This window comes from Arachis hypogaea, chromosome 18, assembly GCF_003086295.3.
Source record: "Arachis hypogaea cultivar Tifrunner chromosome 18, arahy.Tifrunner.gnm2.J5K5, whole genome shotgun sequence".
Taxonomy (NCBI): Eukaryota; Viridiplantae; Streptophyta; class Magnoliopsida; order Fabales; family Fabaceae; genus Arachis; species Arachis hypogaea.
This window is the reverse complement of record NC_092053.1, coordinates 120397456-120411676: the sequence shown is the minus strand read 5'-3', so window position 1 is coordinate 120411676 and position 14221 is coordinate 120397456. Positions and strand designations below refer to the sequence as shown.

The 14221-nt window shown below is 30.2% G+C and overlaps 1 long non-coding RNA gene across 1 annotated transcript; it reads right to left on the bottom strand.

The window, feature by feature from the left end:
- Window positions 1-1155: 1155 nt before the first annotated feature.
- Window positions 1156-1895, bottom strand: LOC112771586 (uncharacterized). Its single transcript, XR_003187114.3, has 2 exons — window positions 1634-1895; window positions 1156-1519 (listed from the first exon to the last, which is right to left on the bottom strand). It is a non-coding gene; the product is annotated as an uncharacterized lncRNA (long non-coding RNA).
- Between the last annotated feature and the right edge of the window lie 12326 nt (window positions 1896-14221).

Genomic DNA, 14221 nt, shown 5'->3' with positions numbered 1-14221 from the left:
CGCTACACTTCGAGCATTCCAATGGAGCCTCAGCCTCAGGTATGAACTTGTTTCATTTAGCTTTTTTTTTATCCCTTTATGTTCTGCTGTATGAATCTGTTTTGTTGAAGTCATTCAATTGTTTTTTTTTTGTTCTACTTATTTTATTCATTTCATTCAATTAGTGATTTTGTACCGTTTATTTGGTTGGTTAAAATTTCTGAGTTAGGGTTAAAAAAATTTTGATATTTATTTTTATGATTCTGATTACAATTTTGAGTTTATATTTCTGTTCATGATGTTCTATTTTTTATTTACTATTACTGTCTGAATATATATGGTTCATTGTGATTCCCTCTGAAAATAACCAATAACAAAAATTCATAGAAGTACTATGTGATTCTCTCTGAAAAGGTTTTGTTGTTAAGTTATTGTTAATACTATGAACATATCCATTTTGTCTTTTTTTGCACATAAATAATTATGAATGTTAATTAAATTGAGTATAACTAAGCTACCTACTTTCCCGATCAGATATAAGCACTTTACCTCCCTAATATGTATTCATTTTGCAGCAGACTATGCCAAATGCCACTCTTTATAATGCTGTTGTGCAAGGGGCTAAGACCACTAATGGACACCAATTCACTATAGGCGGCAGGCTGCTCATTCCCACCAAAAGTTATAGGCACCGACCCTTTTAGTATAATAATCACATACTACACATCAGGAATAAGGTGAAGTTTACAGGCTTTAGGACAATGTGAATAACGCAGAACAAGAAATCAGTATACCAAAAACAAAGAAATGTTGAAAGTGAGAAAAATGAAGACTTTCAATTTGAAAAGTAACTCTATAAAACACCATTGATCTAACATCTAGCTGAAGCATACTTCAAGAATCAAGACATGTGTTGACAAGAATAAAAATTATTCAAAATGCACAGCAGCAATAAAAATCTTACACAAATATCATTAATTGGCACATAGATTCATCAATAAGGGAGCTAAGATATAATTAAAATTTTAGTAAATATTCATATACAGGATATTAAAAAAGAGAGGAAAAAGTAAAAAAAGAAAAGAAAAGAAAGAAGACAAGAAAACAGCTTATCATGTATTTTCATAGATTGCTTCAGTTTAAAAATCTATACAAATTAATAAAATATAACTAATATTGGACAACAAATTATAATATACAAAAGTAAATATCTGTCCACTCATCTTCAGTATTTCTAAATCAAGATATAAAAATCTTACAATAAAAAGCACTAAAAGAATCCAATTTTTTGAAATTTAAATAACAGAAAACCCAGTACTATGATTAATCTAAATAACAGAAGTATATGATGAAACTTTAAATGATGATGAAACTTTGAATGATGAAAAGAGAAAATTAAAAGAAATAAGTTTACAACTTCCATTGAGTTGAAAAGGGATACCGTAGAAGATGGGTGCACAAGCAAACCCTAAATCCCAATTCTTACTTGAAGAGGAGTGCGGTGCAGCAGAATAAATTGAGGAACATGAGCACCATGAAGCTGGTGGCAGATTAAATAAAATTCACCAAATCACACATCAAAACAAAACAATCATCATCATCAACATTCGTTAATTGTAAAATGCACAGAATTGAAATTGCCAAAGTGTAAAACCTTGAAGATTAACTTGTGCTAATGAAAATCTTCTTGATAATGGCGTCGAGGAGAATCCTGGTAGAACTGAAGAGGCATCGCGTCCGACACAAGTTCAAGGAAATTTTGATGAAATCGAAAAATTGCGTTGAAACGGGAAAGTACCTGGTGAGGAAGACAGTAGAGGAAGAAGCGGCAGGTCCTCACGAAGAGGAAGAAGCGGCAGCAAGCATGAGGTTCCTAGTGAGGAAGAGGTCCTCACGAAGGGGAAGAAGCGACAGCAAGCATCTGAAACGAAGGCTTGTTACTCAAATTTTATATGGGCCAATTTTAAAATATCAAAGACTTGTTATTTTTTACTGTAATTTTTAATAATTCATTTATAAATTAAATATAAACTATTAGATCTATTATCAATCTAATCTAATGCTTCAAATTATATAATGCATCAGATAAGTCCAAAACATTTGAGTTGATTTTAGACACACCCATAAAATAGATATCAATATAATTTTATAACCAAAATTTTCACAATATTGCACCCCTACAATTAATTATGGATTAGAAAATCGGACTTGATCGGTCGATCTAATCGGTTTATCGTGAATCGACAGTAATTACGGTCCAATTAACTTTCTAAAACTACTGCTTCAAAAACCAGTGGAAAACCACCGAATTGGGAACCGGCCGGTTTGAAGAAAACGTTGTCGTTTTTGGCAAATTTGGCTTAGCCTGATGCCTCTTATTCTCATTCCTCTCAGCCTCCACCAGAACTCTAAATCCCCCTTCTCCAACACTAGCCTCTCTTCGAGCCACTGCCGCCGTGCATCCGTCGAGCTCGGTCGCCGTCCGTCCGTATAACCATTTCTCTCTTCTTCCGCGAGCTCGGTCCAACCCTCGTATTCAATTTCTCGGTGTCGTCGTCAACTCATCATCTTCTCGCCGTCGTCTGGTCGGCATCTTCCGTCAATAAAGCCATTGAATCCCTTTTTCTTTGCGGATTGAAGTTCTGCCCCCTTGCTTCTCGTTCGAACTGGCAGAGTGCTCTCGTGAGTCGTCAGTGGTGAAGTGAAGAAGAAGGATAACAGTGGTCGTCGTCTGGTCTTCGTCTGCTTGCAGTCGTCTGGTTGCCGTCGCGCTCAACTGATCGCCGTCATTGTCTGCTGCTCAGATCGAAGGTCAGTGCTCACTGTTAGGGCTTGTTCTTCGTATTTGTAATGGTCTGTTCAGATGCGAGAACAAAGGTTTAGGATTTTGCTAGTGCTACTTAGATTGCTTTTTTTTTTTTTTTTTTGAATTTTTCATTATTGATTCTTTGTTCTTCGGTTTAGGATTTTGCTACTGCTAGCGCTACTCAGATTGAATTGTTGAATGATTAACTTCTTGAATGATTAACTTCGTTCCTCTCCGAATCATATGAAAAAATATAAATTCATCAAATGAGAAAATGGTTTGTTTATTCAAATCGGACTCCTGCCAAAGTATAAAATTTTGTTAAATTTTACTTCCATATTTGTTCTTTAGCTTTGGCTATGTAATTGGATTTATGTCCTGAAGTTGAAAACATGCTATCTGCTGGGTTTGGAATTCAACAGTTCCAGATACTATTATGAAGGCTGTAGAATCTAATGCCTTCTAGGGAATACCTTCTACGGACACTTGAACTATGCCTTGATAGAAAAAGCATTCGGCAGTCAGTATTTGGTGAATTTAATTTTAACCGATTTAAAGTGAAAGTAATTCATCTTTCCTATGTGCACTCTGAATGGAAAAAGGACGTGTATCAATATCTGGTTTTTCTTGTGGATGCTGAACAAAAATTCTTTTGAGATATGTGATTGTGAAGGGATTAGAATGAGACTCTCGCAGCTTGTCAATGTAATGGGACAGAGATATGTTCCAAGTGAGATCCTGCATATCTTGGCAAAGTTGATTCTAGTCTATTATTCAACCTTTTAAAATTTGATTATTTCCATAAGAATTTGCTTCATGCTTATGGTATTATGTCTTTGAAAACATAATATCACTACTAATGGTGCTATTTTACAAGGACCTCTATCTATTGCTGCTAAGAGATCTGGTTTTCCAAATTTGGTTGGAATCATGTATAAATTGTGTGTGTGTGGTGTGATGTGATGTGGCATTGCTAGTGTAGTTTCTTAAGTGTGATCAGTCTGCTGTCGGTTAAAAATTAAAATATCGCTAATTTTTGTTAAAATTATGCTAAACCATGAGCTTTTATTTGTTCAATATAAAAGCATGAGCTTTTATTTATATGATTGAGTCTTCTCTGCTACATTAAACTGAATTTATTTATTGAATTTTGTTAAGCTAGATCTTGTTTTGAGCTTAATAAAATGAATAATAGAATTTTTATTATTGTTGAATTTTTGTTGTTGAATCTTTGTTTGGATTAAAAAAAGAAATAAGGAACTAAAAGAAAAAAGAAGAAAGTTAGTGCATAAAGAACTAATTATGTTTTAAGGTGTTTATTTATTTATTTTTTATTATAAAACAGTTTTTCGATTGGACTACGGTTGGATTCATTGGACTAATGAACTAATGAACCAATAATTAGAATGATTGGATGACTGATTCAATTTCTAAAACCTTGCAATTAATCGACCTTAGTTTTCCGCTGTTCTTGAAATTCATTACGAAAGGTTTTTTTTGTCAAAATTAAAGAGTATATTAGTATCCTAAAATAAACTAATGATATTTTACTATCAAAAAATAAAATTCAAATTTTTAAATTATAATACAATCAAACAATAGAAATTACTCATATAATAGTATTTTGGTCTTTTTTTAAATTATTCTTAAAAGTCTTTTTTTTTATTACTTAAGCCGGACTCTTTTCATATAAAAAATAACTGTAATTCTTTTTCTCTTTTGGACAATCTAAATATTTTTGTTTTATTCTTTTTTCGTGAACCAGGCTTAGCCCATGTAATAAAAAAAATTTATCTGACAAACTTTTCAACATGCCTTCACGGTCAAAAAGTGCCAGCACCGCGCGTAACATTAACACACCATTACGATGCAGGTGAATCTTAGCATGAGACTGTCCAAATCAGGCGTCTTGCACGCCTCGTACTCTTTGCGATGCTGGTAGATTGGGCATAAGATAGGTGGAGTGGTATCAGAATGACGTGATATTTGTTACTTAAATAGAGTTGTGACCGGTCTTTCAATAATTGAATAATTGGCTTTGGTTGGGATTGAAATATAAATATGTATGTATTACGTGCCAAATTATTAACTGAACGTTTGTTATAAAGTGAGCCGTTAAGATGGACTGTTGGATCTATTTTTGAAGATTTTTATTTTTTTGTCCGTTAGAGTTGTTTAAAATTTTTCATTACTAAAGATATAGCATTGCAAAGAAAAAAAGAATTGACGTTAGGCAAATGAATTAAATGTTTTTTTTGTTTTTTTGCAAAAAATGTATTAAAAAGTGAACACATAAATATCTTTGGTTCGAGGAAAGTGAGGAGAGATCATAAATGAGGTAGCTTTCCGTCTACAAACACAAAGTGCAATGAATGGAACAAGAATGAGGAGTAATGCAAATTGAGAACTCACTGTGACTTCACCCTCTCTAGAGTTCTACACAGTTTTTTTCTTTTTCCTTTCTCTCTCAAGACCTTTTTTTTACATTTTATTTTTGTTGATAAACTTTTGGGCCTTTTAGGCCTGTATTAAAGGTTGTAAAACAAATTTGGCTTGGCCGATGCATTTTGCAGCCTGATCCTTATTATTTTGATAGAATAAATATTATCATTTCTAAATTAATTAATAACACTTGACAAAAAAAATTAATTAATAATGTCACCTTTAAATTATAAAATTTGACTACAAACGAACATTATATTAAGAGTACTATTTTCTAAATTGAAAGTGGCAATATTCACTCTTTTAACCCTCTTATTTCTATGCTCATCTTAAAAATTTTTCAATGATAAAGAATTTTTTTAAGAGATAAAAAATGTGATAAAAAAATCTAAGAATCCCATTTCAGCTAATTTATTTTATAATTAAGTCTTTTTAATATTAAAATATTAAAATCAACTAAGATTAAATAATTTTTAAAAGTAATACATGATTTTTTTTTCGTAACAGGAATCCTTTTATTAAATATTTAAATATGAAGAAGGTATATAAAATACCCAATTATACAACTGATGTTAATATAAGAGATATTAATGTTATTATATACAATTGAGAAGTCAATTGATTTCTTGTCTTAAAATAGAGGGTTTGTTGGACACACTAAAGAATTTGTTGGCTTGGCTCTATTGAAGCAGCGATTTTGAAGAAAATGGAGTACTAACCTTTCAAACGGTTCTCCTTGCAAAATAAGAGTTGCATTTCAAAGCCAAAGGATTTTAGGGTTTCTCTATGCTCATTTTGCAGAAACAGCAAATTTTTTCAGACTTTTACTTTATAAGATAGTGTTCATTCCTTCGTGAGTGTGGATTTTTTAGTCTCAGTCTCAAGTTTTTTTTTTTTTCATAACTTAACAAGCATTTAAGCTATATTTCGACCGATCCTTTCATGGATGTTCATCACTTATTTACTTGTATGGATCTTTTATGAACCATCAATATGAAAAAAAAAAAGGAAGAAATGAAAATATATTAAGCATCGAAGACTACTATATAATATGTCTTCTTAGCTAAGGTCAAAATAAAATTTTGAAAAAGACCCGCTAGCAAAGCAGCAACCTATGTCAAAAAAGACAAGCTAATGCTGCGCCTCATTATGACCGGCGTTGGCTAAAATTCCCTACGATGCAAGGTGATTACACTCTTCCATGGAGATTTCCTATGCCACGTGTAAAGATATTATTTGCAAGTCAAACCTTAGCCATGGTAAGTCAACCTATGTCTAGCCATCGTAGAACTCCCCTAATAAATATACAACATTACTTGAAAATCTAAACAATAATCAATAAAAAATACAATCAAATAAAATCTTTGTCGAGGTACCCACTATTCACCCTGTGGTCATTCTCATATCGCTGCTCAGGATCATGATCAACGATGTGTGAAAGTACGGGCGGTAATTGTGATAGTTGTGAAAGTGGTGGAGGTAGAGGAAACATAGCCTGAGAAGCATTGAATGATGAACCACTTTGCATCTTCTACATTAAGTGACAGATCTAAAAAATTTTGATAGTAGGGGCAAAATATATATAACATAATAATTTTTATATAAAAATATTATGTTTACATAAAAAATTAATTATCAACTTATCTACTATAAATTTGTGTTTAAATACATATATTATTTAACTTATTTTTAATGTATATTTTATATTTTAAAATTTATATTTTAAGATTTATTCTGTACAAAGCTGCCTAATCCGTCCGTCCCGAAAAGGTCAGCAACGCAGAATCACTCTCTAGTTTCGACCCCCAACTCATGCTTTATTGTTCTTAGTCCACGGTCTTCCAATTAGAGCCAATTCTAAAAGTGGCAATTCTACCCTTATTGGGCTTTATCCGGGAGGAATTTACTCATCTTTTTGCTAAATTAGTCACCAGGTTTAGAATGAATGCTTTGGGAGAATGACTTATGAGTTGAGTTAGCACGACGTGATTGATTACACTTTCTATATATAGGCCTTACCTCGGTGCCCAAGCAGATCAAGCCATAAGAAGAAGTTGATTATTTTATGTATACATAGTATAATTGTTGTTATAATTATATTTTATTATTATAAAATATGATTAAGTTTCAAAATATCTAATTATAAATTAAAATACTAAAATAGTAATTTAAATAATAATAATATATAATTTAAAATTTAAATTTTTATATTTCATATTTTAAAATCTTGACAATATAATCAAAATGTCTTATATATATATATATATATATATATATATATATATATATATATATATATTGTTAAACAATCATTTAAAATTCAACTTTCATACAATTAGCTTTTGATAATATTCATAGTTGAAAAAGTTCATTTAATTAGTGTAGTATGAAAAAAAACTAAAGCTAATTTTAAAAGAAAAAACACAAATGGATAGATAATATTCTTTCGAATCGATTTTTAAAAAAGAATATCAATCTTATTTAAATTTGAAAATTAATCATTATAATGGACATCTAATATGATGTTCTCAAATTGATTATCAATTGTCTAAAATTGAATAAAAAATTATTGTGGAGTCAAATTAAATAATTTAGTGGGAGCAAATAAATATTATTATTATATACTACTCAATAAAATTTCAAATTGTAGTGGAGCGCTTGCCCCACAGCTATAGCAATAAATCCGTCCCTGTGCGTATACATATGGTTGCGAAACTAGTGGTTGTTCTTGCCGAGGTGGTCCTTGCTGTTGAGGTGGTTGTTCTTGCTGATGTGGTTGCTTTGCTGCTCTTCTTCCTCTTGCTCAGCAAGTTCGGAAAGCCGTAGGTGATCACCGAATTTACCAATATACCAATTCATATACTGGTCGGATGGTTGATAGTTGTCGATATATTCACCTGTCAAGACACACACAGAACTATTTAACCATTGTGAGATCTATACTGCATGTTCTACGCCCCAATTCTTATTTTTGGGCCAAACACTCGTTTTCTAACCCACTGGTACTGTGATCAGTTGATCCAGTCACCAGCAAACCATTAGTTCGGAGTCCAAAAATCATTGCGATGTCCTCCAAAGTGATTGTGCACTCGCTGTGTGAAAAATGAAACGTGTGCATTTCAGAACGCCACCTTTCAACCAGTGCGTCTACAGTCGGCCTATGAGACACAATCCTCCTAATTTGAGATACATAATAGAACCCGCTTGCTGTCAGTTGTTCTTCCACTCTTTTATCATATGAGTCTATTTGGCGTAAATGTCTCATGTGCAAATTTCTTGAGCCCTGAAAACAAAAAATAATAATTAATAGTAAATCACTATAACCTCATGACTACTATTATATTCAACACTTACTGAATTATTATTACATATCTAATAATTGATGATTACTAAATAAACTACTAATTATATTAACTACTATAATAAACACAAAAATTACTTACATATATAGAATATCGAAGATATTTTACAATATGATTTTCAGCACATATGATGTCACGTTTTTCTATCTTTCTCTTTTCTAAACTCTATATTAAAAAGAACATATGAATAATAAAAATATTTTTCTAAAGAATATTTGAAATGAATGATATTTTATTATAAATATATCTATCCTAATTGTTAATGTTAATAATTCTGTTTTTCTTTATTTAAAAATATTCTAAATAAAACCAAAATTAATATATCCTAAAAATTAATAATAATAATAATAATAATAATAATAATAATAATAATAATAATAATAATAATAAAAAAGTAACGTCACTATAATTAATTCTATTTTCTAATAATAGTTCAGATTTAATTAGAAGATATTTTAACCAAAACTAACATCACTAAAAACATAAATTAATAATAATTGAAACTAATGTTTTATGTAAAATAAAAAATTAAAATAATTATTAAATAATTCTATTTTTTAATACTTTTTTCAATAATGATTCATATTTAATTAAATATTTTAAGAAAAACTAAAATATAAATTAATAATCATTGAAACTAATGTTTTATGTAAAAAATTTTTTGAAAATTATTAAATAATTCTTTTTTAATTAATAAAATAATAAATGAATTATAAAGTAAAAATATTTTTTAAAAAAAGACCAAACATTAATAAAATCAACTATTAATAATTTAATACATAAATAATCTTATTTTTAAAAACAGCTATTTTAAATAACACTAACTTTAACGTTAACACTAACACTAAGTCACTAACAATAATTAATTTACTAAAACTAATCCTAACACTAACTAACACCTGTACTAACCCGGTACTACTACTAGCTAACAATTAATTAACTTACTGTTAATCAATAACAAAATAACCTAAAAAAATTACAAAACCTTACACTAATTTTTTTTAAAAAAATTAAAATTCACTTTCAGTTCAAAAAAACAATAACTAACACATACAAGTATTTATCTGAATGGCTTTGATTTAGTTGTGGTGACTGATGAGATAGTACTATCGCTTTGTTTGTTTTTGATAGGTTTGCTTATTTTTGGTGGAATAAGAATGACAATGATGGAAGAGAGTCGTTTTATGAAACTGGGAAGAGAAAAAAAATGGTAAAAAAAAGATAGTTACTAGGGTGAAAAAATTTCACGCTGAAAAAAGAGAGTCCGTCAGCCACGTGTTAGCCATGCACAGAAAACATCATTAATGTTTTGTGACGATAGTGACGTGGATGGAAAAATGATAGTAACATTTTCTTATAGCCATCAGAAATTCCCACAACGGCGTCAAACACAATTTTTTGGCATTTTGGTGGATTACACCAATTTCGTCCCAATATTAAAAATAAAAATTCCACATAAATTATTTATTTTAAATTAGATAAATATCTAAATTAATCGTAGGAAAGTTTTTATTGGATATTTTAAATAATTTTGTTAGGTATATACTAAAATCAGACACTAAGATAGAATACACATTAGAATATAAAATATATATTAAAATAAATTAAACTACATATGTATTTATATACAGATACATATAGTGAATTAGTGACTGATTTTAATAACTTATTTTAGTAGCTAATTTTAGTATATAAATAATATTTTTTTTCATTTTAATACTTAAACAAATTTTTTTTTGAAGTCCTCAAAAATCACTTTAGTCAAATAAATTGGTCCCTCATATTAAAAATATAACTATTAATGTTGTCTTCTCTTATCAGCTTAAACTTTTGGGATGAGTGATTTCATGACATAGTATCAAAGTTCTATGTCCAAAAGGTCAAGAGTTCAATCATTAGTAAACTTCAAAAGTGAAAAAAAAAATGTTTCTTTTGAAAATCTATGTAAAAAAATCCAACAAATCTAAAAGAGACTCTTGTTTGAAGATGAGTAATATAACAATTAATAATATTACTTTCTCCTATCAACTTAAACTTTTGGAATAAGTGATTTCATTACATCTCTATTACTTTAAAAGAAGACTCATTTATCTTAGAGTATATTTTTTGGGATTTACTTATCTTGTAATAAAATTTATTAAAAATTTATTTATTCAACCCATATTAAAATTTTAATTAAAAACGATGAAAAAAAATTATCTGACCAGAGTAATTTTTAAATAATAAAAACTTGTTAGAGATTAAAATATTTAATCTAAAATTTCTTACAATCATTTTAAGTATTTATGCTTTTAATTTTAGTAATTATGCCTTTTTAGAAGATGACCATCCATATCTTTAGTACAATTGTCAAAGTGTTCCATGTAGCCACATAGAGCATATTATGATTGATTTTCTCATATTCAAGTGTCCATTTTAGCCGAACACTTCGATTGTTTATTATCAATTTCTTGAATGGTGAGCTTCAAGATTTTATACTGTTGACCTATGTGACACGTGTTTTAAATTCGTGATATAAAAAAATTAAGTATTAATTAAAAATTATTAATTTATATTTTTAAAATATTTAATTTAATTTGATTTATTTTGATTTTATTTATTTAGTTACTAAATTAGATCTTATATTATGGGTTTAGGGTTTCTTTTATTTTAACATAAGAGTTATTTTCTGCATACAAGTCATTTTTTATACAAGTTATTTATATTTACGTGCGTACGTTCTTCTTCGTGTCATTGCTGTACGTTTTTTTTCTTTCTTTCGTTATCATCGTCACCAATACCATGTCCTCCTCCTCTTCTTCCTCTTTTTTTTTCATTGGAATTTCTTCTCCTCCTTCTTTTTCCTCCTTCTCCTCTATCATCAGTTATATTATTGTTGAAAATAATGAATAATTCAAGTTTAGATTATCAATTAAACTAGAACGAAAATTATTATTGTTTTAAATCCAATCAAGTGACTGAGGTGTGGTTCAATTCTAGTTAATTTTTTCGTTAGTAGTTTATGATTTTGTAGGTGAATAATATTTCATCGTTGATGGTTTAAATTGAATGTAATGTAAAACTTCTGCATTAAAGAAAATATTTTTCTGTATTTGTAGCAAATTTGGGTGTAACACGAAGATATTTGAGTGTATTGTTAAGAATTTTTTGTGTATGTTGCTGATAAATTCTGCATAATTCAAAACTCTTCTTCTCCCTCATTCTCATCATCATCATCATCATCATCATCATCATCATCATCATCATCATCATCATCATCATCATCATCATCATCATCATCTTCTTCTTCTTCTTCTTCTTAGTTTCTTCTTGTTTTACACTTTTAACAAGAATAAAAACAAAAAAATCAAACAAAGAAGAAGCACATAATGCTGCAAAATTACTTAAAAAATGATGAACTTGCATTCATTTAACTGAAAGAAAGAAAGAAATAAGGAAGAAAAGAAGAAGAAAAAATAATGCAGCACTAGAGGAAACATTTTTCTGTATTTGCAGCAAATTTGGGTATAACACGAAGATATTCGAGTGTATTGTTTAAGAATTTTTGGTGTATATATACTAATAAGTTCTACATAATTTAAAACTCTTCCTCTTCCTCTTTTTTATCTTCAGCTGCTTCTTTTTTTCCATCATCATCACCATCTTCTTCTTCTTTTCTTATTCATCTTTTTCTTTTTATTTTACCTTCTCAAATTTTTTTTTGTTTTACTCTTTTAACAAGAATAAAAACAAAAAAAAAATCAAACAAAGAAGAAGAAAAACACACATAATGCTGCAAAATTACTTGGAAGATGATGAACTTACGTTCATTCAACTAAAAGAAAAAAATAAGAAAAAAAAGAAGAAAAAATGCAGCATTAGAGGAAATATTTTTCTGTATTTGCAGCAAATTTGGGTAATACAAAGATATTTGGGTGTAACACGAAAATATTCAAGTGTATTGTTTAAGAATTTTCTGTGTATGTGTGCTGATAAGTTCTGCATAATTCAAAATTCTTCATCTTCCTCCTCCTCATCTTCTGCCACTTCTTCTTCTTCATTTTCTTATTTCATATTCTCATAATTTTTCTTGGGAGGAAAAATTCAAACAAAGAAGAAAAAAATACATATTGTTGCAAAATCAATAGAAAAAAGAGGAGGAAAAAAAATGCAGCAACAACAACAATAATAAAGAAAACGACGATGAAGATGAAACATGCAAAGAAAAAGGAAGAGAAACACAGATAAGGAGAAGAAGAAGGAATAAGAGGAGGAGGAGGAGAAGGAACGCGTGCACGTTATGTAAGTGACTTGTATAACTTGTATGCCAAAAAGACTTATATGTGTAGCAGTACTCTTGAAGGTTGTGGTAGGCTTAGAGAAGGGGGGTTGAATCTATGCCTTCCTTTTAAGTTGCTGTTATTATCCTTTTTAAACAAACTTTCAATTCTTATTCTGTTTGTACTCAGCAGCGGAAATTTATGAGACAATTTATTTTTGTCTCATGAATATCAGAAAACAGAACACAGCAGAGAAGAGAAAAGCTAACACCAGCATGTATCCTGGTTCGGTTGCCTTGTGCTATGCAACCTACGTCCAGTCTCCTCCACAACTATGGAAGAATTTCACTATAGTTAACAGTATTACATACACCAATTTCACAGGATTGACCCAATCCTTTCACATTCAAGTTCTAACCTAACTTGACATTGGCTATGCTAATACCTAACTATTCCTCTTAGTGCTAACCCAACTAAGAAAGGGATACCTTACAGGTACAAGATACAAGACACTTAATCAACCTAAAGAAATCAGAAAATAACTCTAGGCTTTTCTCTCAAGTGTATCTCTCAGCCTTTTTTTCACTCATGGCTTTTTCTTAAGCTTTCTCACAATGCCTTTTCTCTCAAGAAATTACAGAAAGATAAACTTAGAAAAGCACATTACAATCAGTAAAACATGAAGGAGATTGACTTCATCAGCAGCCTCTTTGCTATGTGCAAAACCAGATTCGCAAACCTTAGCTTAAGTTCTTCAGTATTGGCCGAATGCTTCTTTGAAAGAAAGCATTATCCAAGTAGAGGAACTTCCTTTCAGAACTGTTCTCACACTCTGTTTTTTTCTCCTTGCCTTCTGAATGAACAGCAAGCTTCTTTTATCTCCTTGCATGTTGCTTGGTTCTTCTTCCAAGGTCAACACCTTGAGCCTTGAGCTTCACCAACCCACATAATCACTTTTTCACCTTAATCCTTAGAGAAGAAACTTTCCCTCTGACTTCCTCATCTTGACCGAAAGCCATGAAACAGCAACCATAGAAATCTTCCAAAGGTCAACTTGATCTGAGCCCTTGAAAACCAACTTAGTCCCCAAGTCTTGTTTAAGACCGTAGATACACAGCAGGGAAGAACAGAAATCCTCTTTCCCTTGTATCCCATTTCGGATAGAGCAGAGAGTTGGGAAGAAGAGATGACACCGAGTTGCATGTATGAGGAAAAGATTTACCTATAACCTAAGCTTGATTTGGTTTGTATTTGTTGAGATGACTTCTGCCTTTCAAGCTTAGTTTCTCTTTCTTGCTTCTTTGGTGACTTATCTTGGTGAAGAAGCTCTCTCTCTCTCTTTCTCGTTCTTACTTTTCTGAAGCTGATTTGAC